Genomic DNA, 23008 nt, shown 5'->3' on the forward strand with positions numbered 1-23008 from the left:
ATGCTCCACACAGGACCACTCATGGGCAACCAGGAGCCGCAGGAAAGTGACTTGGATTTGTGCAGAGAGCTTTCGCCTCCCCTGGCCACTGCCCTACTCCAAATCACCCAAGAAACATGAGACGGCAACACCCTCACCTTGACTCATCAGACCACAGAGTCTTTCAGTAATTAGGCCTGAATCCCAGCACAAATTAGATCTGATAATTTTCTAAAATTCTAATTGTATCAAACTCTGAGACCAGCAAGACAGACATTCTTCCCAGTTCAATAAAATTACTCAAAGAACTAATGAGTGCTCTTGCTTAATTTCTCCCAAGATTGCCCTCTGGAAAGAAAGCAATCTGAAAAAAGAAATGTCTTCCAACAAAAGTTAAAAAAAAAAACACAACAAAAAAAACCTAGCTGCTGAAACTGTGAGGTTATAGATTTGTGGGGGAAGTGTGGTACACTTGCAATAACAGAGTCATCATTTATCTCAAACATTAACATATATAACAGCATCAGATCAAGTTCATGAGGTTTCTTCTCAAATACCAACAATGGTGGTGGTAATATTTGTAACTTTTTTTTTCTTTTTTTTTTGAGACGGAGTCTCACTCTGTTGCCCAGGCTGGAGTGCAATGGCACGATCTCGTCTCACTGCAACCTCCACCTCCTGGGCTTAAGTGATTCTCCTGCCTCAATCTCCCTAGTAGCTGGGACCCAGCCCTCTGCTAGGACTACAGCTACTCGGGAGCTGTACTGCGCCACCATGCCCAGCTAATTTTTTGTATTTTTAGTAGAGACGGGGTTTCACCATGTTGGCCAGGCTGGTCTCAAACTCCTGACCTCAGGTGATCTGCCTGCCTCGGCCTCCCAAAGTGCTGGGATTACAGGTATGAGCCACCGCACCTGGCCAATATTTGTAACTTCTATATGAATTTTTAAGAGTACTGTAAAGTAAGCACTCTGAGTTCTCACAACAAATTTATTTTTATTGAGAAGCATAGTAAATAAAAGAAACTTCCCAAGAACAAGGACAGACATTTGCACATTGTTTCAATAAATGAGGCCATTTATCTTGTTCTAGTTCTGTTATGTCATTGTACCTTTGTTAGGCAGAGTCAATTCCCTTGATTTACAATTGTTTTGTGAATTATATACACAGACTTAAAGACATTTATTTTCTAAGAAAAAAAAAGAAAAACCATTCAAGCATTTCTTAAGCAAAAGTCCATCCAACCTTTTCAAGAAGAACTATTTGATGGTATGGCTGCTATTGTTAATATAGTTTCAATACCGTTCGATATTAACCCATCAGATTTAGTCAAAAAATAACATTTCTATGAGTATCTTTTCTCACTCTTCTTCCCCAAAATCCTTAACTCTTTCAGATAGGTTCTTCGTCGCATCACGCTGAATAAAATAAACTCAAAGAAAATCAGAGCACTGAAATTAACAAATGTATGGCCCATTTCTAAAAACTCACATACAGCCTGAACAGGCCACCTCTGGGACACCACTGTGTCAGGTTAACGAAGGACAGATACCCCAGTTTGCAAAAGCAAACCACACTGGGGAATTCACACAGGCCTGCCCTGAAAACCTACTCACTTTCTTGGGCATCACCACAGAGAATAATGTCCCCTTCAGTCAGAAACTCCCAAATCACCACAAAAAGAAACCTTGACTCTTCAACTTTCTTTGCCCTAACTGGTCTGGATGGAGAATTGACTCCCATCTCCTAGTGCCAGCAGTGAACATGAAATTCAGGACAATGTGGTGGAGTTGCAGGTGAGGTGTGGCTCGTATGTCTAAACCTAGTGTGTTTTGCAAACTCCAAGTTGCCACGAGGAATTTTTCTTGTAATGAAATAGAAAAGAATAAAAATTATCTCAGTGTATCACAGATAGTAAAAATGAGTACTATTTCATAAAAATTTTCATTTTATCTATATATGAATATGTGTGCCTCTGTGTGTGTACTTGATTACAGTGTAAATTTAGTTCTTATTGTAGACTGTGGTCAAAGAAGTTTAAAAGCCGCCATCCTCAGGAACACCCAGTGAGTACCAGTGTGTGCGGGTAACCAGTAGTCCCATCCCAAACAGCCCAGAGAAAGGCTTTCCCAGCACCGGGCTTCCAGAATCCTGTGCTAAGCTGACAGTACAGAAGAGGCAGCCAACAGGGCTCTGAATCCCAAGTACCTGAAGGAGGAATGAAACAATCTCACCAGAGAGGAAAGGACAGCTGTGACAGTCACCCTCCCTGAACAAGACCACTGAGACCAGGGATGGACATCTTCCAAGCTAACCTACAGTGCAGGTAAGAATGGGAAGCTGCATTTTTAGATAACTATCCATTAGAAACCAGGATGACATATGAACAGTGTATCTTGGTAGCCTTGGATGCTCAAGGATGAGAAACCCTGGGCAAATCAGGCAAAAATTCTCAACCACAGGACCGGACAAACTGGCCCAAAGGTTCCTTAGTTACAGAGTAAGTAAGAAGAAGCTGTAATTCTACCCCATCTGGGAACATTAGGAAAAAGACAACATCTGATACTCTGATTTCAGTAGAACTGGATTCTTCCAAAAATATAAATGTCAAAGTCACCCATTCACAGTATAATTTGTACCAAAGTGCAAAATGGGGTACATATGTGTGCCAAAGAACAAAATCTACCAGAACTGAGCTGCCAGGGCAAAATTACAACAGAAACTTTAAATAATATATTGTCCCATCCACCTGCCAAAACATTGGCTCAAAGACATTCCTCCTTTAAATACAGTTTTACTAATTATAAGAATAATCATTCAATAAATATTTCTTGAGCACTATTTTAGGTGCCACAAACACTGCAGTGAGAAAAACAAAGTCCAATTTTTCCAGTCTTTTCTTTCTGTGCAAATACATATATCTCATTAAGATAACACCGAACATGGAAAATTGCACCCAGATGGTTTCACTTTTAACATTAAAGTGTCTCCCACAAAATCAAATGTTCTTTGAAAACGCCATTCTTACTGGCTACATAATATTCTAACATGGAAATGGTATCATGATTTACTGAAAGACACTCCCAAATGCTTACCACAAGATAAAAACACAAAGGAGAGACATCATTAAATAGAACGTTAGACCTAGATTCAGAGCCTTAAGGAAAAAGAAGAAAAAAAAGGAAAATACAATCTTACGAATCTCAGAGACCCCACTATTTTCCTCCACAGGGATGAATATTCACATCCACACCACTGGCCACATCAAGCTCTAATTTGTGCATCTCCCTTTATAAGCCCCACTCCCTCTTTGATCGAAGAGAACATTGTCTGCACAGAACAATACGTTTTCATTTCAATTTCCCTTCTTTTCAGGAAAGGAAATGTTTGCACTTCAAAGGGTTTCTTTGAAGAGTAGCCCTTCAGCTCTGGCCCGTCCAGGTTGGGCGTTACGTGGACTCAGCAGGGTGTGTGGAGTCTGGGCGGCTGCCCACCGAAGTCACTCTCAAGGCCAGCTCCTTCAAGGAGAGGGTCTGGGGCCGGAGTAGAAAAAACAAACACATGGAAAAATACTCAAGGCTTTTGATCATGACCTTCAGAGGCCCATTTTCACACATAACATAGACTTACAGCTCAGGGAAACTGAGGTACAAATGATGGGGAGCTGAGGACAATGACGTAGTAGCTTCTAAGAACAAAATCCTTCCAGAAACCAGACTCGCTTAGCAAAGACCCGTTCTGGGCCAGGAAAGGGGAGAGCCACTCTCAGTTACAGCTGTTATGGCGAAGGGACCACCTAAGCGGACAAAGCAGGGAAGCGAGATCCAAACTTCACTACCTGCACCAGTTTTAAAACCTTTCCCTAGGAACTTTTGAGAAGCACAGTCATTGGCAAACAGCAAACTTCACATGGTAAAATTTCACATTTTATTTCTTCCGTAGCCCACTGGTAGGGGCCAAGAGGCTCATTAAAAGGCAAGTCTAACAACCACCTGAAGCACCCAAGAGCTCACTGATATGGGGCCAGTGCTGTTTCCCTCAATCACGCTCCAGGCCCCATCCTTAACTTCTGCCAAGTCCAGGAAGCAAGGGGTATAGACCAGACAAGAGTAGGCCTGCAACATTTCTTTTCAAGTCTCAAACAAGTTCTGGATATTTATTAACGATCTCCACCCTTCCCCACCTGGAGGATATGCACCACAAAGGCACCACCAAGGCTGGTTAAGTCCGCCTGCTCGGTGGGCACCTGCCCAAGGGGTGGGCAGGAGCATGAAAGACCGTCAGCTCCAGACAGGGGCCGGCTCCTCCCACAGCCCCAGGACTCGGCTGCGGGGCTCCTGACTAGTGTGTGGGTGGTGGAGGGATCACGAGTCTGTGTGGCCAGGTCACCAGAGCTGAAGGAGCTGAGAAAGTCTTCCCACCACCTTTCTGGTTGATCACTCAGCCTCTGAGCTGGAATTATGAATGGGTTTTATTTTCTCCTTCTTTTAATTTTCTGTAGTTTCCAAATTTTCCACAACAAACATTCTAACTTTTAGAAACACTTTTTCTTAAAAAGGCTTATGAGGTAGAAAATCACAGCTCTTTTGAAAGAACCCCCACACTGCAAAACTCCTTCCCCAAAAATACTTAGCTATAAAGGACATTATGTGGACGACTGCAAGTCAAATATGGACAGTGGCCTAGATCGCAGGGTTGTATTAATGTTAAATTTCCTGACTTTGCTATTGTACCATGGTTATGTGAGAGAAGATCCTTGTTCTTAGGAAATATACACTGAAGTATAGAGGGCAATTAAAATGGCATGACATCTTCAGCTGACTCTCAAATGGTTCAGAAAAAAATGTATGTGTCTGTGTGCATGTGAGTTTGTGTGGGGTGGAGAGAGAATAGAAGGAGGCAAAACATAACCCACCTGTGCATCTGAGAGAGGGTACCCAGGAGTTCCTTGCACTCCTGCAAATTTTCTTTTCTTTCTTTTTTTTTTTTTTGAGACAGTATCTCGCTCTGTTACCCAGGCTGGAGTGAAGTGGTGTGATCTCGGCTCCCTGCAACCTCCGCCTCCCGGGTTCAAGTGATTCCTGTGTCTCAGCCTCCCGAGTAGCTGTGACTATAGGCATGCGCCACCAACACCAGGCTAACTTTTGTATTTTTCGTAGACATGAGTTTCACCATGTTGGCCAGGGCTGGTCTCAAACTCCTGGCCTCAAGTGATCTGTTTGCCTCAGCCTCCCAAAGTGCTGGGATTACAGGCATGAGCCACCATGCCTGGCCTCTGCAACTTTTCTTTAAGTTTGAAATGTTATCCAAAAACTGCTGAAAAAGAAAAGGGGAAAAGGAGAAGGGCAAAAGGGATGAGGGAAGAGTTCTCCTAACTCTAACTGCCAGTCTTTCCCAGGGGCCTTCACTGGGTCCCAGAAACTGCACCCTAACGCCCCCAGCTCCTAGACCAGGCCTCATCCCAAGGGAGGGCAGGAGGCGTCCCTGACACTGTGGAAAAGCTGCGGGCCAGGAAGACACTCCCAAGTCACTTTGGGGAAGACGGGCCCTTGCTGCAGGCCCTGGTGTGGACAGCTCCTGCCCCAGCCTCTCTGAGAGTGTTAAAGATGCATCCTCTAAGGAATGGGGGCACCTCCGCAAGATATTGTGGAAATCAGCAAAGCCAAGCCAAGGGCAGGATGACAGCGGCCGCTGGCCTTAAGAAGGATGGAATACAGAAAAGGAAGCTGACTTTCCCCTACGAACAGTCTCTGATTTCCACAAGACCCCCTGCAAAGGGGTCTCCCCAGGTGGAGATGGAGGTGGAGTGTGGGCATGGCTGGATGGTGATAAATCAAACAAGGCTCCGTTGTGGTCTGGGCAGGAGGCAGTGCATCCAGCCAAAGGCTGGTGATGTAAATGCCAAACTACTGACCCAGAAAGAATGCAGCCCAACCTCTGTCACACACACCGGCTCCTGACACTGGCCACATCCCAGCGCAGCTGCCCCAAGGACCCCAGGGCTCCAGCTGTGCCAGGTGCCTGGACTTGGGAAGGGGAAGACCCACGTTCAGAGACAGCAGAGGGAAATCAGGGCAAAGAGAGGGGAGGCAGGGTGCCCTCCAGCATTGGGGCGGGTGACCGGTGCCAGCACCACCCGGACTCAGCCAGAAACAGAGGGACGCAGGCAGATGGGCTTCAGATCTGTCTGCCTCCCACTCAGTGTACACAGGGCAGGCCAGGCCAGGCCTATCCCGAGACAGGCTGGAGTCCACGTACAGGCAGACATCTGGGTTCCAATCTTCACTCTGCCACTGACTGCCTACCTGTGTGCCCGTGGGCCACCTGCCTTTGCCTCTCCCCATCAGTCAAACCAGAAAGGCCGACCCCACTGGGTGGTTAGGAAGATTCAAATGAAACAAAGATAAAGCGCAGAGTACATGGTGAGCACTAAATAAGTGCTTGCAATGATTGATCTTACCTAGCCCCAGGGCCCCTCCCTTCCTTCCTACTTGGCCTAACAGACTTTGGCTAATGGCACTCAGTAAGCAGAAAAGATGCAGAGAAGAACACTTCGAACACATCCATAACAGATCAACTCCAACCACTTTGTGGGGAGGATGAGCCCCTGCCTTCTCACTGCTGCCCCCAGGTGGGTGTCGCCCACCACCCCTGTGCTGTATGGAGACATCCTATCCTACAGACCCAAGCACGGGATGAGTGAGGTGGGAAACACGGCCCAGAGTTTCAGCTTTTCAGCTTTGCTTTTTCTAAAACCCAAGGGCTTCAGAGTAATTTGAACAACATGTTTGGGATGACTATAGCCAGGGCAGTCACTCCCGTCCTGCCCCCCACCAAACACACACACATACATATACACATACACATACACATGCACATACACATACACATAAACATACACATACCCACACACAGCAAACACTAAGAAAGGGGCTGAGAGCTCTGTTTCCCAGGGGTCCTAGAAGTCACTGAGCGCAAGGTGCATGGGTCTGAGTCCTAAGCAAACCTGCACCCCATGCTCAGGGAGACATCAGGATTCCAAAGAGAGATGGCTTCAAGTCCATCCAGGCATTCAGAGCCAAAACAGCCCAGAGACTATTGTTCCTTCCCTCAGACCTGGGACCAGATGGGATGGTGAACCTGTCAGCAGATGCCTCAGAGGCCCGCATCCCTCCTCCAGCACCCTGGGACTACGTCTGCCCCTTCTAATTTAGACACACACCCAAGGAAAGAGCACAACATTTTAATGCCTTGGTAAAATGAGAGAGCGAAATTAAGTTGTTGTAAAAATTATTTTTCTCAGGGCTAGGCTAAGTGGCTCACGACCATAAACCTAGCACTTTAGGGAGGCGAGGCAGGCGGATCACTTGAGGCCAGGAGTTTGAGACCAGCCTGGGCAACTTAATGAGATCCCTTCTCTACCAAAAAATACAAAATAAAAATTAGCCGGGTGTGGTGGTACACACCTGTGGTTCCAGGTACCTCAGAGGCTGAGGTGGGAGGATTGCTTGATCCCAGGAGGTGGAGGCTAATACAAGCTGTGACTGCACCACTGCACTCCAGTCTGGGTGACAGAGTGTGACCCTATCTCAAAATATATATATATTTTTCTCCCACACCTAAATCAAGGAACTGAGCCTTCTTTCCAGTATAATAGTTAACACTTACATGCAACATTTAGACTTGTGCCAGAGGCTGTGTTAAATCCGTAACATGGATTATCTCATTTAAATCCTCTCAGTCCTGTAAGGTAGGCACTAGAAGCCAATTATTATGCAAACAATATGAAAAAGAATTTAAATGTGGTTCCGAGGAATATCTCAGAAAAGACACTGACCCCGTAAGTGGAACCCACTCTGGGGCTCTGCTCTTTCTGCCCGTAGGGATCATGATGTCTCCTTTGACCCCACAGCGTAGAGGCCCCATAACCTCATGTTGCAGAGGCCCCATACCGAGCAGAGGCCACTCCCTGAGTCACCACTGCTAGATGGTTTCTACAACACAGAACTCACTGTGCAGGACACGGGAGTGTGGGATCCACTTTTAGAGAAACAGGAAAGCAGCTGGTTGTCCTCACAGCGAAGAATCCGATCTGAACAAGTATTCTGAAGAAAGCACTGCAGTAGGAATATGGAAAGCTAGGAAACAAAATTGCCATGCCCTCTGTGCCCCCAGAAAAGGGAGGGGGGCAAGGGGACAATCAGAAAAAAATGGAAAGACAATGTAGCCAGACACAGTCCTACCAGAAGAAGGGACATCCTCTCCCACCTCCAAATAAACCCCCAGGTTTCCTTGCGCTTGATTTTTGGTTGCCACGGTCAGAAATTTTTGGTTGCCGTGGTCAGAATTGCAGGCTGCTAACAAAAGGACTGATCTCAAGAGAGAAATGTAAATGCATGGACATGGTGCCTTGATTCTTTCAAAGAACACTGTGGACTCCATGCTTCCTAACTTCACTACTGTGAGGCTGAGAGGGACAGGCTCTCCCCATATACAGATGGAGCCAGTATGTAAGGTTCACGAAGTCTAAATTACTTCAGAGAGAAGCAAAGCCAGAGAAGCCAGGAGCGGTGCTGTTCCCAGTATTGGTCCCAACTCCCCTCAAAGCAGCATCCTTCATTTCAGGGCAGATAATCATCCCATTCTGCATTGAAGCTGTGAAGGCCTCTTCCCTCAGTCACACGGCTCTGATTCCAGTTATCCAGTGTGTTCACTAAATGCAATACCTGCCATTCCCCACTGTTCCTGACAATAACTAGAGGAAAAAAGCCCAATGAAAGCCACTGGGTGTGGCAGGAGGGGCAAACCACAGACCAGCCAGAATCTGGTCCAAAGCCCAGAAACATCTTTTCTGAAGCCCATGTTCCTGGGATGACCAAATCTCCACAAGTGGGCCAGGTAAATGGCATCCCCTGGGTCTGCCAACGCTGCACATCTGAACGAATGCCTTGGGAGAAAAAGGAACACGGCTAGCAAGCCACCAAATCATTTTCCCAGTTTGATGCCCATCCTTCTGGTAATTCCATTTGGCAAATGTACTAAGCCTGGATTGACAGATCATGACCCACACTGAACCACAGGGGTGGTTATTTTCAAGGCTGCTTTGTAGATGGGTATGGGAGTGGGGGAGGAGGCAGATTATGGCAAAACAGAAAGGGAGGCCACTAAAGTTTATCACAAGGCAGATAATCTGCCACAAATGAAGCTACTACTCTGTTCCCTCACTGGAAGAGAGGTCTAAACCCTGGGGTGGATAGCAGGTTGGCCAGGGATCTGATGCCTCCCCACCCGAGGCCTGGGAAACCTGAGGGTAGGCAGATGTCCTGAAGATCCAGGAATACCCCAGGACCTTTGAACCCCATGTATGGAGGGTCTCCATCCCACAGGACAAGTCCACCACCAGGCGGCCCACTAGAAGGCGGCAGGGGAGCAAAGGGAGGCCATGGGCAGCAAGGAGACAGAGGCTGAAGAGACCCCCCAGATTTGGCGAGAGGAGCCAGTAAAGCTAGGTGAAGGGGAAGGAGGCCAGCAGCCTGGACGGGTGGGTGCAACACACAGGCAGGCACCTGAGAGGGGCCCCAAGAAGATACATCTTCCAGCCCTGACCCTGGGGATAAGAGTTCTAAAAAGGTCAGTTGTGACTTTCAAAAAGTCCCTTTTCCATCCAACATGTTCTTTGCTCAGCCTTCCCATCTCATTAATACAGCAACTCCGATGTGCTTGGAGTCATATTTGACCCTTCTCGTCCTTCCATGAATCCACCGGCCAATCCTATTGGATCTGCCTTTAAAATCTATCCAGGTCTGCAGGGGCCAACTATACAGAAAAACACCACATCCTATGGGAAGGTCTTGCTTGGAGTGAGGACCAAGAGGCAGGTGGAGTGATAGGCATCTCTGAAGATGCCTCTGGAAGAGATAACTCCGAGACTCAAGTATCTCCAAGGTTAGAGGGAAACAATATTTTTCTCCATAACAAGGATGCACTTATTCACATTTCAAATTTGTCCCTAGGATTAATAGCAATCCCTCCAAATACATGGTTGATAATGAGAAAGGATTAATTTAATTGGACATAATTCTGAGCCCTCCAACATAATTATCTATTTGTATGGACTTTGGTTAAAATAAACTACAGACCAGAATAATCAATCAACAGGTATTTAATTCCATCAAAGAATGAGTTCTTCTACCAAATAGAAAATTGTAACTCCCTGAAGTCAACAATCTTGTCTTTCAAGCCTTTCTTTTTTTTTTTTCACCTAAAGCAAGTAATCATATGTACAGGAGCACGTGGCTCTAGGATCCAGACCCAGACAAGGGAGTACATTTCTGATCTACTTACTAAGCCCTTTCCTCTTTACTCAAAACTCCTTTGACATCCTTTGAATTTTACCTTTATAATAATTAAACATGATCGTAATATGCTAAACCTATTTTTAAAACCATTTTAATCTATTGTTGACCTTTCCCCTAAGTTTCTATTCTGTTCGTGTGACTTAAATAAGACCTTTTGTTTTAATAACAGGAGGGTGTGTTCATATAAAAATCATGGTAATTTCCACTGAGACCAACTAAAAATACCAGAGGAATAAATGTATCATGGTTTCCTATTATCTGAACCAAACATAAAGGGCAAGAAATGTTAGGAAAAATCCCAGATAAATTATAATTCGAATTAAATACAATTAGGGCATTCGGCCAGAGGCCGACATACACAATTCTACTAGTCGAACGTAAGTAAGATAAAAGGCACATTCTTTAGGGAGATACACCTGGGATTGAAATCTCAACCATCTGGTAACTATGTCTGGACTAAAACCCAACACATGAGGGCATGGCGGTGATGACGTGAGTATTGGGAAATGTAGGTTATTTATTTATCTTTTTCCTGAAGGCACATGTCTGACTATCCTAGTCACAGAAGTCAAACACAACTGCTGTCTGGTTCCCCCATCCCCTGGAAAGGGTCAGGAGCTGAACCAGCAGGCTGTTGTAGTACTACAGTGCAGCTGCCGCTCTGTGTACGCGCAGGTTTTAGAATGACTCTGACCTGCCCATGCCTGGGAAGTTTTCTACTACGCAGAAAGGAACACCCTGAGAATACGGTGTCTTGCTAAAGGCGGAAGAACTTCCTCTCATTCCAAACCATGTGGAGGGCTTGAGGAACCCGGCCTTTCCAGGCCACACTGGGTCACAAGGAAGCCCACCTAGGGGAGACTTCCTCAAAGCAATCTTGGGGACCCAGACGAGAGGAGCAGGCGGCGCGTCCCGGGTTCTAGGGACAAGCGGAGAGCCAGGCGCCCTAGGTCAGGGCGGCCACCGGGCGGGGATGGCAGCAGAGTCCCTGGGCCGGCCACCTGCCGCGGGACCACCCTCAGGGCGGCCGGGCAGGGTCCCCACCCACGGCTGATGACACATCCCCGGACCTCGTGGCGGGGCGGGGTGCTCTGCACCGCGCCATGTAAGGGAAGGTCTCCTCGCCGCCGGCGGGCTCCGTATGCCTCCCAGGCTGGCCCCCGTGCCCGCCGCCCGCCTACGCACCCCGACCACCCCGTGCGTAGCGGCGCGCGGGTCCACGGACAGGCGCGCGGAGCGGGCATCGCCAGATCGCCCACGCTTACTCACTCGGTGTTGCATCATGCACCACGCCGCGGTTTCAGGGAGCCAAAATGGACTCCGTGGAGGCGACAGTCGCATGGGCACCAGCCCCGCTCGCCCACTCCGGGGCCCGCCCGGCCCTGGTCCTGGCCCTTCCCAGATGATGGCAGCGTTCCCGGCGCGGGGGCCCTCGCCACTCCCGCGCCGCCCTGCCGCGGCCCCACGCGGCGCCAGGGCCCCCTCCGTGATGACCCGGGCCCAAGGAGCTGCCCCCTGCGTTGGCGGGGCCGGGCACTCACCAAGCCGGCGGCGGCGGGGCTCCGGCAGGATCGCGAACAGACAGACTGTCGGACGCGCTCAAGGACCAACGGACGCTCGGCCGGGGAGACCGGGCGGGGCGGGGCGGGGGCGCGGCGCGCGGGGAGAGGAGTGGAGGCTGCGGTTAGCGGGAGCCCGCGGCCGCGTGCGCGCCTGCCAGGTAGTTGACCCGCTGCTCACACCTGCCTGCGCGGACTGAATGGGCGCCGAGGGCTGGCGGGTTCCGGCGCCAGGTTTCATCAGCAGTGCGCCCGGCCCCCGCCCCTCGCGCTCCGCGCCCCGCGCCCCGCGCCCGCCCCCGGACCAGGCAGCTCCGGCCCGCTCGGCCGCGTCACCGCCGGGCACCAATGGGAGCGCGGCGCGGCGGCGGCTGCCAGCCCAGAGGCTGCGGCCGGGGACCGACGCGCCCTTGGTGGGCGGGACGGCTGAGTCTTCGCGCGCCCAGCGCCCCAACCTGGGGTTCCCGCGGCGGGCGGGCGGGCTGCGCCTCCGCTCGCCTTCGCAATAGCTCCGTAGGCGTGTGGCCGTTTCTCCGCCAATCTGAGCGCACCGCGCCACAGCATCCTGTGGTCCCCTGCAGATCCCACAGCGCCCTGGCCAGAACTAGTGCTGCAGGTCCGGCCGTGCCAACCCCCTCCCGGCGGGCCCCAGGGAGCTCACACGGAACTCGAGACCAGTTTTCCTTCTCCAAAATAAAAGATTTGGTATGCACTTAAAAGGTTTAAACTGTTTTCTTTTCATTTTAGAGACAGGGTGTTACTCTATTGCCCAGGCTGGAGCGCAGTTCACCTTAACCTCGAAATCCTGGCCTCAAGCGATCCTCCCGCCTGGGCCTCCCAAAGCGCCCTAGGATTACAGGCCTGAAACACTGCACCGGCCTAAAAATTATTATAAATCTTCATGTCTTTGTTATTGGATTATTTTATTACTATTCCTTTGCCCTTGCTAATACCTTATCCTTGCCAGTTGTCAGAAGAGCCCCAAAGCTTGAATCTACCTGTGCCCCCTTGGCAGTGGCAAATGCACAAACGGCTAGTCAGAACGGCTCACTTTTGCAGTTACCCCCCAGGAAGTGGCAGAAGCTTCAGTCCTGAATCACACCGTGCTCACCTTTTAAGCTCCCTCCTTGTCTCCTTTTGTACCAAAAGTCAAGCGAGAATCATAATCTTTAAAGATCCAGTGATCTGGGACTTGGGATAGGTAAGCAGGGCATAAATTAATAATGCCATCCTTCTTCTATCTTGTAGGAAAACAGAAAAACAGTGGACGGTGTCCGTGGTCTTTGAATCCTTTCTACAGGTCCTTCTCAAATATCAGCTGCTGAACTATTCCCTTGGAATTAGACTAGCAATTTATAAAGTACATAACTGCATGGTGCTAGCTTCAGAAAAAGTGTTCTGTTGTTGTTGCTGTTGTCATTTGTTTGTTTTTTAGAGACAGGGGTCTCACTCTGTCACCCAGGCCGGAATGCAGTGGTACAATCATAGCTCACTGGAACTTCAAATTCCCAGGCTCAAGCCATCCTCCTGCCTCAGCCTCCCAAGCAGATGGAACTACAGGCTTGTGTCATCACGCCTAGTTAATATTTTTTCTACATATAGACACGGGTTTTTGATATGTTGCATAGGCTGGCCTCAAATACCAGCTGTCTAGCGATCATTTTGCCTCAACCTCCCCTAGCATCTGGGACTACAGGGATGAGCCAGAAAAAGTCCCCAGAAAAAGTTTTAATGAACACATGCAGATGGCTTAGCAGTTGTAAAATGTGTTTTTGTCTTTGTTTTAGAGAGTGGGTCTCACTCTGTCACCAAGTTGGAGTGCAGTGGCAACATCATAGCTCACTGCAGCCTTGAACTCCTAGGCTCAAGCGATCGCCTCACTTTAGCCTCCCCAGTAGCTGGAAATATAGGCGAGCACCATCCTGCCCAGCTTTGTAATGTGCTTTGAACAGTGCTTGACATCATAGTAAGCCACCATATATGCTTTGTTTTAAAGCAACAAATCTGGCCTGTCACGGTGGCTCACGCCTGTAATCCCAGCACTTTGGGAGGGCAAGGCAGGCAGATCATGAGGTCAGCAGATTGACACCATCCTGGCCAACATGGTGAAACCCCGTCTCTACTGAAAATACAAAAATGATCTGGGCGTGGTGGCGCACGCCTGTAGTCCCAACTACTCGGGAGGCTGAGGCAGGAGAATCGCTTGAACCCAGGAGGCGGCGGTTGCAGTGAGCCAAGATCGCACCACTGCGCCCCAGCCTGGTGACAGAGCGAGACTCCGTCTCAAAAAAATAATAATAAAAATAAATAAAAAATAAATAAAACAATGTATCTTAGTTCAATTGCAGTGGTGAAATGATGCCTTCCATTCACAGAAGGAGGTCTCCCAGATCCCACGCAGCCTACTCTGTCTGCTGAGGCCACAGTAAGCATGTCCCCTTCTCACAGAGAGAAGCCTGGTAGGATTAAAGACCACCTGCTTTGCCCTTGGCACCAGATCAGGATTTGAATCTGAACTCTACCAGTTCATTTGCTGTGAGAGCTTCTGCAAACTATTTCACTCCTGTTTGGAGCTTGTAAATCTTATATTCTTAAGAAAAAAATCTATCCCTTGGTGTTTGAAATATGACTGTGGAATTTTCTCTTTCTGCCTATCTGTCTTTCTTTCTTTTTCTCTTTGCTGACTTCTGGCAGTAAAATAGAATTTCATAAATTGTAGAGATGCTCACCTTGGGCAACACAGAGTGCCAAAATGAGTTAATGTTTGTAAATTCTGAGAGCAAGTGCTCCAGGCCCTGATGGGAGTATGGTGAAATTTAACCCAGGAGATTTTTAGCACTGTGCTCCGTTTAGCAATCCCACTCAGCAAGGTCCTGTCTTCAAAAAGACAATAAGACAAGCCCCATGAGCAAGTGACTTCTCAGCAAAAAGGATTCAGTATGAACCAGGGAAAAAATAGTTACACACAAGATCTCAGCAAAAAATTAGAGGATGCTGATAAAGAGGGCTACATGTTTTAAGAAAGCCAGTTTTTAGGCAGGTCAAGACTCACATTACAGGTTCAGAGAAACCGTGAGTGACAGGCAGCCTTGATTACAATCAAAGAGCAGCTGCCCAAGATTCCAGCAACCATTAAGAAAGGGAGATGCTACAATTTAGGCCCTAGAGAGCAACATCTAAGGTTAAGGTTGACATACTAAGTCTCTTTCTAGCACCATTAGGCACCTTGGGGGCAAGGAAAGTGCACAGAATCAAAGCCAGACAGATGTGGGTTTCAATTCTAACCAGCTGCTGGCCTGGGGAGAGGGGCCCTGTTCACTCTGTGCCTCAGTTTCCTCATTTTCGAAATAAGAATTTTACTACCTGCTGGATACATACGAACTTCATGGTAAGGATGAAAAATGTGTATAAAGATGAACAGAATATAGAGCTCAGAAATAGACTTAGTTTGTTTTGTATTGCTATAATGGAATACTCAAGTCTGGGTAATTTATAAAGAAAAAATGGTTTATTTGGCTCACAATTCTAATGGCTGGAAAGTTCAAGATTGGACATCTGCATGTGGAGAGGGCCTCAGGCTGCTTCCACTCATGGCAAAAGATGAAAGGGAGTGTGCGTGTGTGCAGAGATCACATGACAAGAGTATAAGCAAGAGGGAGAGGAGAGAAGGGCCCGGTTCCTTTAAATAACCAGCTCCGGAGTCATCTAATAGAGTGAAAATTCATCTCCCCATCCCACCTACCCCCAGGAAGGACATTTCATGAAGGATCCACACCCGTGAACCGAATACCTCCCATTAGGTTCCACCTTCAACATTGGGGATCAAATTTCAACATGAGGTCTGGAGGGCACAAACATCGAAACCCAAACAGTAGCCTAGACCCACACAAATAGCTGATCCAGAGTGGCTAAGACAAGTCAATGGAGACAAGATAGTCTCCTCAACAAATGGTCCTGGAACAACTGGACTGCCACATGCAAAAAAATAAATCTAGACACAGACTTTAACATCTTACACAGCAATTAACTCAAAACAGATCATAGGCCTAAATGTAAAACACAAACCTATAAAATGCTTAGAAGATAACATAGGAGGAAATCTACCAATGGCTTTTTAGATACAGCAGCAAAAGCATTATCTATGAAAGAAATGATTGCCAAGTTGGCCTTCATTAAAGTTAAAACCTTCTGGTCTGCAAAGACAATGTTAAGGCAATGAAAAGACAAGCCACAGGCTGGGAGAAAATCTTTGCAAAATACATATCTGATAAAGGACTGGTATCCAAAATACACAAAGGACTCTTAAAACTGAGTAATAAGAAAACACCTCACTTTAAAAACACAGCAGGGCGCGGTGGCTCATGCCTGGAATCCCAGCACTTTGGGAGACCGATACAGGTGGATCACCTGAGGTCAGGAGTTTGAGACCAGCCTGGCCAACATGGTGAAACCCTGTCTTTAATAAAAATACAAAAAATTAGCCATGCATGATGACAGGCACCTGTAATCCCAGCTACTTGGGAGGCTGAGACAGGAGAATCACTTGAACCTGGGAGGTGGAGGTTGCAGTGAGCCGAGATCATGCCATTGCACTGTAGCCTGGGCGACAAGAGTGAAATGCTGTCCCAAAAATAAATAAATAAATAAATAAATAAATAAAAATAGACAAAAGATCTGAATAGACTCTTCATCAAAGACAATACACATATAACAAATAAGCATATGGAAAAATATTTAACATCATATACTATTGGAGAAATTGCAGATTAAAGCAAAGAGATACTACTACACAACTATTGAATAGCTAAAATCCAAAACATTGGCAGCATCAAATGCGGGCGAGGATATGGCGCAACAAACTCTCATTCATTGCCAGTGAGGATGCGAAACAGTACAGCCACTTTGGAAGACAATGTGACAGTTTTTTACAAAACTAAACATAGTCTCACCACACTATCTAGCAGTCAGGCTCCTTGGTATTTATCCAAATGCATTGAAAATGTATGTCCACACAAAAACCTGTACAGCGATATTTATAGCAGTTTTGTTCATAATTGCCAAAACTTGGAAGCAATCAAACTGTCCTTCAATAGGTAAGTGAACATACTGTGGTACATCCATACAATGTATTGAGCCATGAAAGGACATGGAGGAAACATACATGTTTCTAAGTGAAATGAGCCAATCTGAAAAAGCTACATACTATGTGATTTCAACTATATGATGTTCTGGAAAAGGCAAAACAGTGGAGACAGTAAAAAGATCAGTAATTGCCAGGGGCTTGTGAGGGGAAGGATGAATAGGTGGGGCACAGGGGATTTTTAGGACTGTATAACTTCTGTATAATGTAATGGTGGATACATGTCATCCAGCATTTGTCAAAACCCATAGGACGTACAATACAAAGAATAAACTGTAATGTAAACTATGAAATGTAGCTAATAATAATGTATCAGTATTGGCCAGGTGCGCTGCTCATGCCTGTACTCCCAGCACTTTGGGAAGCCAAAAGGCTGATCACCTGAGGTCAGGAGTTCAAGACTAGCCTGGCCAACATGGCGAAATCCCGTCTGCACTAAAAATACAAAAATTAACCAGGCATGGTGGCAGGGACCTGTAATCCCAGCTACTCGGCAGGCTGAGGCAGGAGAATCACTTGAACCCGGGAGGCGGAGGTTGCAGTGAGCCAAGATTGTGCCATTGCACTCCAGCCTGGGTGACAAGAGCGAAACTCCATCTCAAAAAAAATAAAAATAAAAAATAATGTGTCATTATTGACTCATCAGTTGTAATGAATGCACCTCACTAATCAAGATGTTCATATAACAGGAGAAACTGGTGGAGGAGGGCTTTGATGAAGGGGGTATATGGAAACTTTATGTACCTTCTGCTCAATATTTTTGTAAACCTAAAAGTGCTCTTAAAAATTCTATTAAATAAATGTATGTATATATGTATGTAAAGTACCTGATATAGTTCTATGTATAGAAAGTGCCAATCAAAAATAAGTATTATTAAGAAGATTAAGCAAATGGAGCCCTCCATTTTCTGGAGTGTTTTAAGGCAGTGTATGGGATAGGTTAAGCATGTGGGCTCTGGAGTTGGAGTACATGAGTTCAAATCCTGGCCTTGCAGTTTCTGAGCCACATATACTTAGGCAATTACTTTACCTTTCTCCAAGGTTCAGTTTGCTCCTTTGTAAGAGAGAGCTATCAGTTCCTGTGATGTATAAATGACAATATTCACATAAAACTTTTAGTGCCACATCTGTCCCATAGCAAATGCCCAGTGAACACGGTTATCATGCATGACACTAGACTGATTTGTGGGGTGACATGAAATGCTAAATGCTTTCTTTTTCTTCCATAAAGGGATATTCTTTGGCCTTCACAATGAACAAGTCTTTGCAGGGAAGAGCGGTCTGTAGTTAGCCCTGCAAGGATTTAGTGGTAAAACTTCACCATCCTAGCTTTCTAGGGGTCCAGGTAGGGAGGTAAGGAACACAACTGTCACTGTGTTCTTCGGGGGTCCTTAATGTTGACCATTAAGCTCCCATCCATTCTCCTGGAGCCAGTACTACTTTCTCTTCTGGGAAATTCTGCTCTTGAATTTCCCTACTAGTTAGTGTGACTTCAAGAGGAACTTCCGTCTCAAAAAACCCCACCTCCACGGCATAGAAATTTTGTTGGGGGTAGAAAGCTCCTGGCTGACCATCCCCTGGCTGTAGGCAGGGCCCTCAGGATGGACAAAAGCCTTCCTTGCCAAGGACTTTTGGAACTGGAATAAGAAGTCTCTTTGCTCCCCGTGGACAGAGCTGGGCAGACATCAGCCAGGTGCTGCCAGCATCTTCGGTTCCGGCCCCGGGGAATAAGCCAGTCTGAGAGAATAAAGTGGACACAGACAGAGAAATCAAAGAGGAGCTACAAAGTGAGAGTTAGTAGCCCTCGATCCCTGTTCCAGTGCTCACTAGCCACCACCCCCGTTTTTTGCTGACATCACTTCATCTTGGGTTTCTGTCACTTATGTCCAAGAGTCCTGATTCACACAGCTTTCCCATGCTAGGAACATTCTACCCGTGTCAGAGAGGAAGAATTAGAAGCACCTTGAGAAAAGAGTGCCCCTAAAGGATTGCAAAAAAGACAGAGAGCAACAACCGACAAACACTTGGATTTTTAAAAGTGTAGCTGTTGGGCTTAGAGGATTTGACTACGGTCATTTAGTACAGAATAAAATTTAATCCTGCCAAAATTTCGAGGAGACCTTCGAAACCAGCTGCATGCATGCCTGTGGGATGGCAGAAAGTGCTTTCTCTGCAGCATAAACAATGTACTCTCAAGAGAAGAGGACTTTCTCACAATATACATCTTTGTAAGAAAATACAGTGTATTAGGGTTCTCCAGAGGGAGAGAACTAATAGGATACATGTACATATGAAAGAGAGTTTATTAAGGAGAATTGACTCAAATGGTCACAAGGTGAAGGCCCACAATAGGTCATCTGCAAGCTGAGGAGCCAGGAACCCAGTAGTGGCTCAGTCCAAGTCCCAAAGCTTCAAAATTAGGAAAGCTGTGGCTGAAGGTCCAAGAGCCCCTGGCAAACCACTGGTGTAAGTCCAAGAGTCCAAAGGCTGAAGAAGCTGGATTCTTATGTTCGAGGGCAGGAAGCATCCAGCACGGGAGAAAGATGAAGGCTGGAAGACTCAGCAAGGCAGCTTATCCCACCTTCTGCCTGCTTTTGTTCCAGGTGCACTAGTAGCCGATTGGATGGTACTCACCTAGATTGAGGGTGGGCCTTCCTTTCCCAGTCCACTGACTCAGGTGTTAATCTCCTCTAGCAACACCCTCACAGATACACCCAGAAACAATACTTTACCAGCTATCTAAGCATCCTTCAATCCAACCAAGTTGACACTTAATATTAACCATCACACACAGCTATAGGAAAATGATGAGAGATGCTCACAAAGGTTTAGATACATGTATGTCTATCATGGGGTCACTTATCATAGCAAAAGAGGAAATTTCAGATACCCACAAGCAAAGGGTTGGTTAAATACATTAAGATGCTTTTGTTGCCAGAAAAAGGGGTCCCGATCCAACCCCAGGAGAGGGTTATTGGATCTCGCACAGGAAGGAATTCAAGACAAGTCACAGAGTGCAGTGAGAAGAGGTAGCTTATTGAAGGCTACTCAGCTGCAGGGTAGGGCATCCTCAGAAAGTGTCTTTGTTTTAAACTCTTCTTACACAGGGGTCTTATCTACGTAAAAGCTGAGTTATGTCTACCTGCAGATGGGCCGACAGTGAGACAAATTTTAGTAATTTGCTGATTTTTAAAAAGTTATCTTTGGCATTTTTGTGCGTAAGTACATCAAAGCATGACTGTAATTATTTTAAAAGCATATTTTGTTATGTGATATTAGGACATCTGGGCATTTCGTTATCATAGGAGTTTGTCCTTGCGGGCATTATTAGGCTGCTTCTTTAGTTGTAAACATCTTATGACCATGGGTTGTGACTGGCAAGGAATGTGCCTTGCTAGTTTCGAGACAGAGTTGATTTTAACATGCTGTCACCCTAGCTCTCCTATGCTCTTGTTTCCCTACCACCTTCACAAAATGGAATATAAATATTAAACAGCCATTAAATATCATGTTTTCAAACAGTATTTAAAATGGTGGAAGGGACTCAGACTATAGTATGAGAATGGGGTATAATATTTTGTCTGTAATATACTTCCAATTTTTATATATACATACTCATATGTACATGTCCACAAATATAAGCCTATATTATATTCATGCATATATGTAGTATACATAAACAGGGCAGAAACATATACAAATGTTGTCCCTACAGGAAGTTTTAATTCTTTTGTATACTTGCCTCAATTTTCTACATTGAAAATTTACAATAAACTCAATAGATGTTATTAAAAATTAGAATTTTACCAAAAAACAAAATTTTATCTTCAGCCTCATTGTCCCAAACAAATCTATACAAGCCAAGGAACATCCAAGCCTCCCTTCTCAACTCCTGCTGTCCCTTGTTGTTTGTTAGGAAAGGGCTCAGGCCTGGCATCCAACTGTTGACAGGATTTTCAGGCCATTGGCACTAGGTAAGAAGGTAACCAGGGTAACAAGCTCTGAAAAGGTAATAAGAGCCTATCCTCCCCATAAGTAGTTGAAAATAAAAATACTGTTGACCCTTGAACAATGTAGGATTGAACTGGGCAGGTCCACTCATACATGGATTTTTTTAAATACCAAAGTTACACCAAGGGTGCCTGCCTCTCCCGCCTCCCTTTCCACCTCCTGCATTTCTTCAGCCTCTGCCAGCCCTGCGGGAGCAAGACCAACCCCTCCTCTTCTTCCTCCTCCTCAGCCTACTCAATGTGAAAATGAGGATGTTGACCTTGATGATAATCCACTTTCACTTAATGACTAGTAAATATATTTTCTGTTCCTTAGGATTTTCTTAATGATATTTTCTGTCCTTTAGCTTACCCTATTGTAAGAATACAATCTATAATACAGGTAACACACAAAATATAGGTTAACCAACTGTTTATGTCATCAGTAAGGCTTCTGATCAACAGTAGGCTATTAGTAGTTAAGTTTTGAGGGATTATACATGAATTTTCCACGTGTGAGGAGTTGGCACCCCTAAGCCCCACATTGTTCCAGGGTTAACTATATTAAAATAAGTGTGAGGCAGTCCAACAAATTAGTTTTTCCCCAAGCTGCCTTGATTCCCTTCAGTGCTTTTTTCCTTTCGTATCACATTTTCCAACAAATGTCTTCAGGTTTCCCCTGTTTAGCTGGAGATTTAGGCACAGGCAGCTTGCCAGGTGAGCATTCGAGCCCTGATGGCGACCTCTAACCTGGGCCTTGGTCATCATTATCACCAAGAGGATGCTTCCTCACTCACCTTTCCTTAGTTTCTTTAGTGTTTAGAAGTTTTTTGTGTGCCATGAAACAAGTGCTTAACTAATTTCCCATACCTTTGCTACATTTTTTAGCATATGAATGTTATATCCATTGACATTTAAATTTATAAAGCACATGAGAACATTCTGGAACATATGGTATGTTATGGGCTGCACTGCATCCTCCTCAAAATTATATCTTGAAATCCGAATCCCCAATGTCTCCGAATGTAATTGTATTTGGGGATGGGACCTCTAAAGAGACAAACAAGCTAAAACGAGGTCATTAGGGTGGGCCTTAATCCAATCTGACTAGTGTCCTTAGAAGAAGAAGAGATTAGGACCTGCAGAGACCAGGGAGGCTTACGCACAGACCATGTGAGGACACAATGAGAAGACGGCTGTCTGCAAGTCAAGGAGACAGGCCTCAGAACAAACCAAACCTGTAGGCATATTGATCTTAGACTTCTCTTCTCCAGAACTATGATATAGTAAGTGTCTGTTGTTTAAGCCTTCCAGTCTGTGGTATTTTGTTACAGAAATCTGAACAGACTAATATAGTGGAAATCATATTTAAACAGAAGATTGACTATCAGAGCTGAAAGAGACAGGACTAACAATGGCCCAAGCAAACCTCTGGTTTTTCAGCTCCACGGGGCGCCCCATGCAGCCCTCAAGGTCACAGGACCCAGCAGAGGCAGAACCAGGCCCTCTTACTGACAGTGCCAGGCTCCTTTCACGACTTAAGGCTGAAGCTTCCATTTGTTTATTTATCAATTTGTTGCTTTTAAGGTGTTTCCTGCAATTGCTGTCCTCCCTCTTGGCTCCTGTGCCCAACGCAGAACATAGGAAAGCCTTCGAGAGTCTCCACGTCATCCTCGTCCCTGTCATTTGCAGTTCAGTAGATGTGCTGCCAACACAAGCAATCCACTTGCTCTGACTGATAGAAGCACAATGCTATCAGCTCCCGAAGGCTGGGACGTCCCACTGTGAGCAGAGTGGCAGAGAGGAAAAAAAGCAGAGCTTTTGGCATTGGACAGGCATGGGTGTGAATCTGAACTCCCTCTTCAACCAGCTATGTGACCTTGGTCAAGTTAGTGAACCTCTTAAAGTCTCCATAAAGGAGGACAGCAGTGTTTAGCCTTGACCGATCACTGTGAGGATGAGATGAGATGAGTGCGTAAAAGG

The 23008-nt window shown here is 46.2% G+C and overlaps 1 protein-coding gene across 4 annotated transcripts in view; it reads right to left on the reverse strand.

Moving 5' to 3' along the window:
- SLC7A1 (solute carrier family 7 member 1) overlaps positions 1 to 12166 on the reverse strand; it is an 85501-nt gene extending 73335 nt beyond the window's left edge. The window contains exon 1 of one of the 4 annotated variants that reach the window (XM_034936508.3): positions 11879 to 12166. The gene's annotated coding sequence lies outside the window, so the exon portion shown is untranslated. Of the gene's footprint in view, positions 1 to 3177; positions 3257 to 11606; positions 11824 to 11878 lie in introns of those variants that run through there. The other 3 variants (XM_034936511.3, XM_034936510.3, XM_003818324.5) reach the window with 3 other exon arrangements.
- Positions 12167 to 23008: the final 10842 nt, after the last annotated feature.

Source organism: Pan paniscus, chromosome 14, assembly GCF_029289425.2.
Source record: "Pan paniscus chromosome 14, NHGRI_mPanPan1-v2.0_pri, whole genome shotgun sequence".
Classification (NCBI taxonomy): Eukaryota; Metazoa; Chordata; class Mammalia; order Primates; family Hominidae; genus Pan; species Pan paniscus.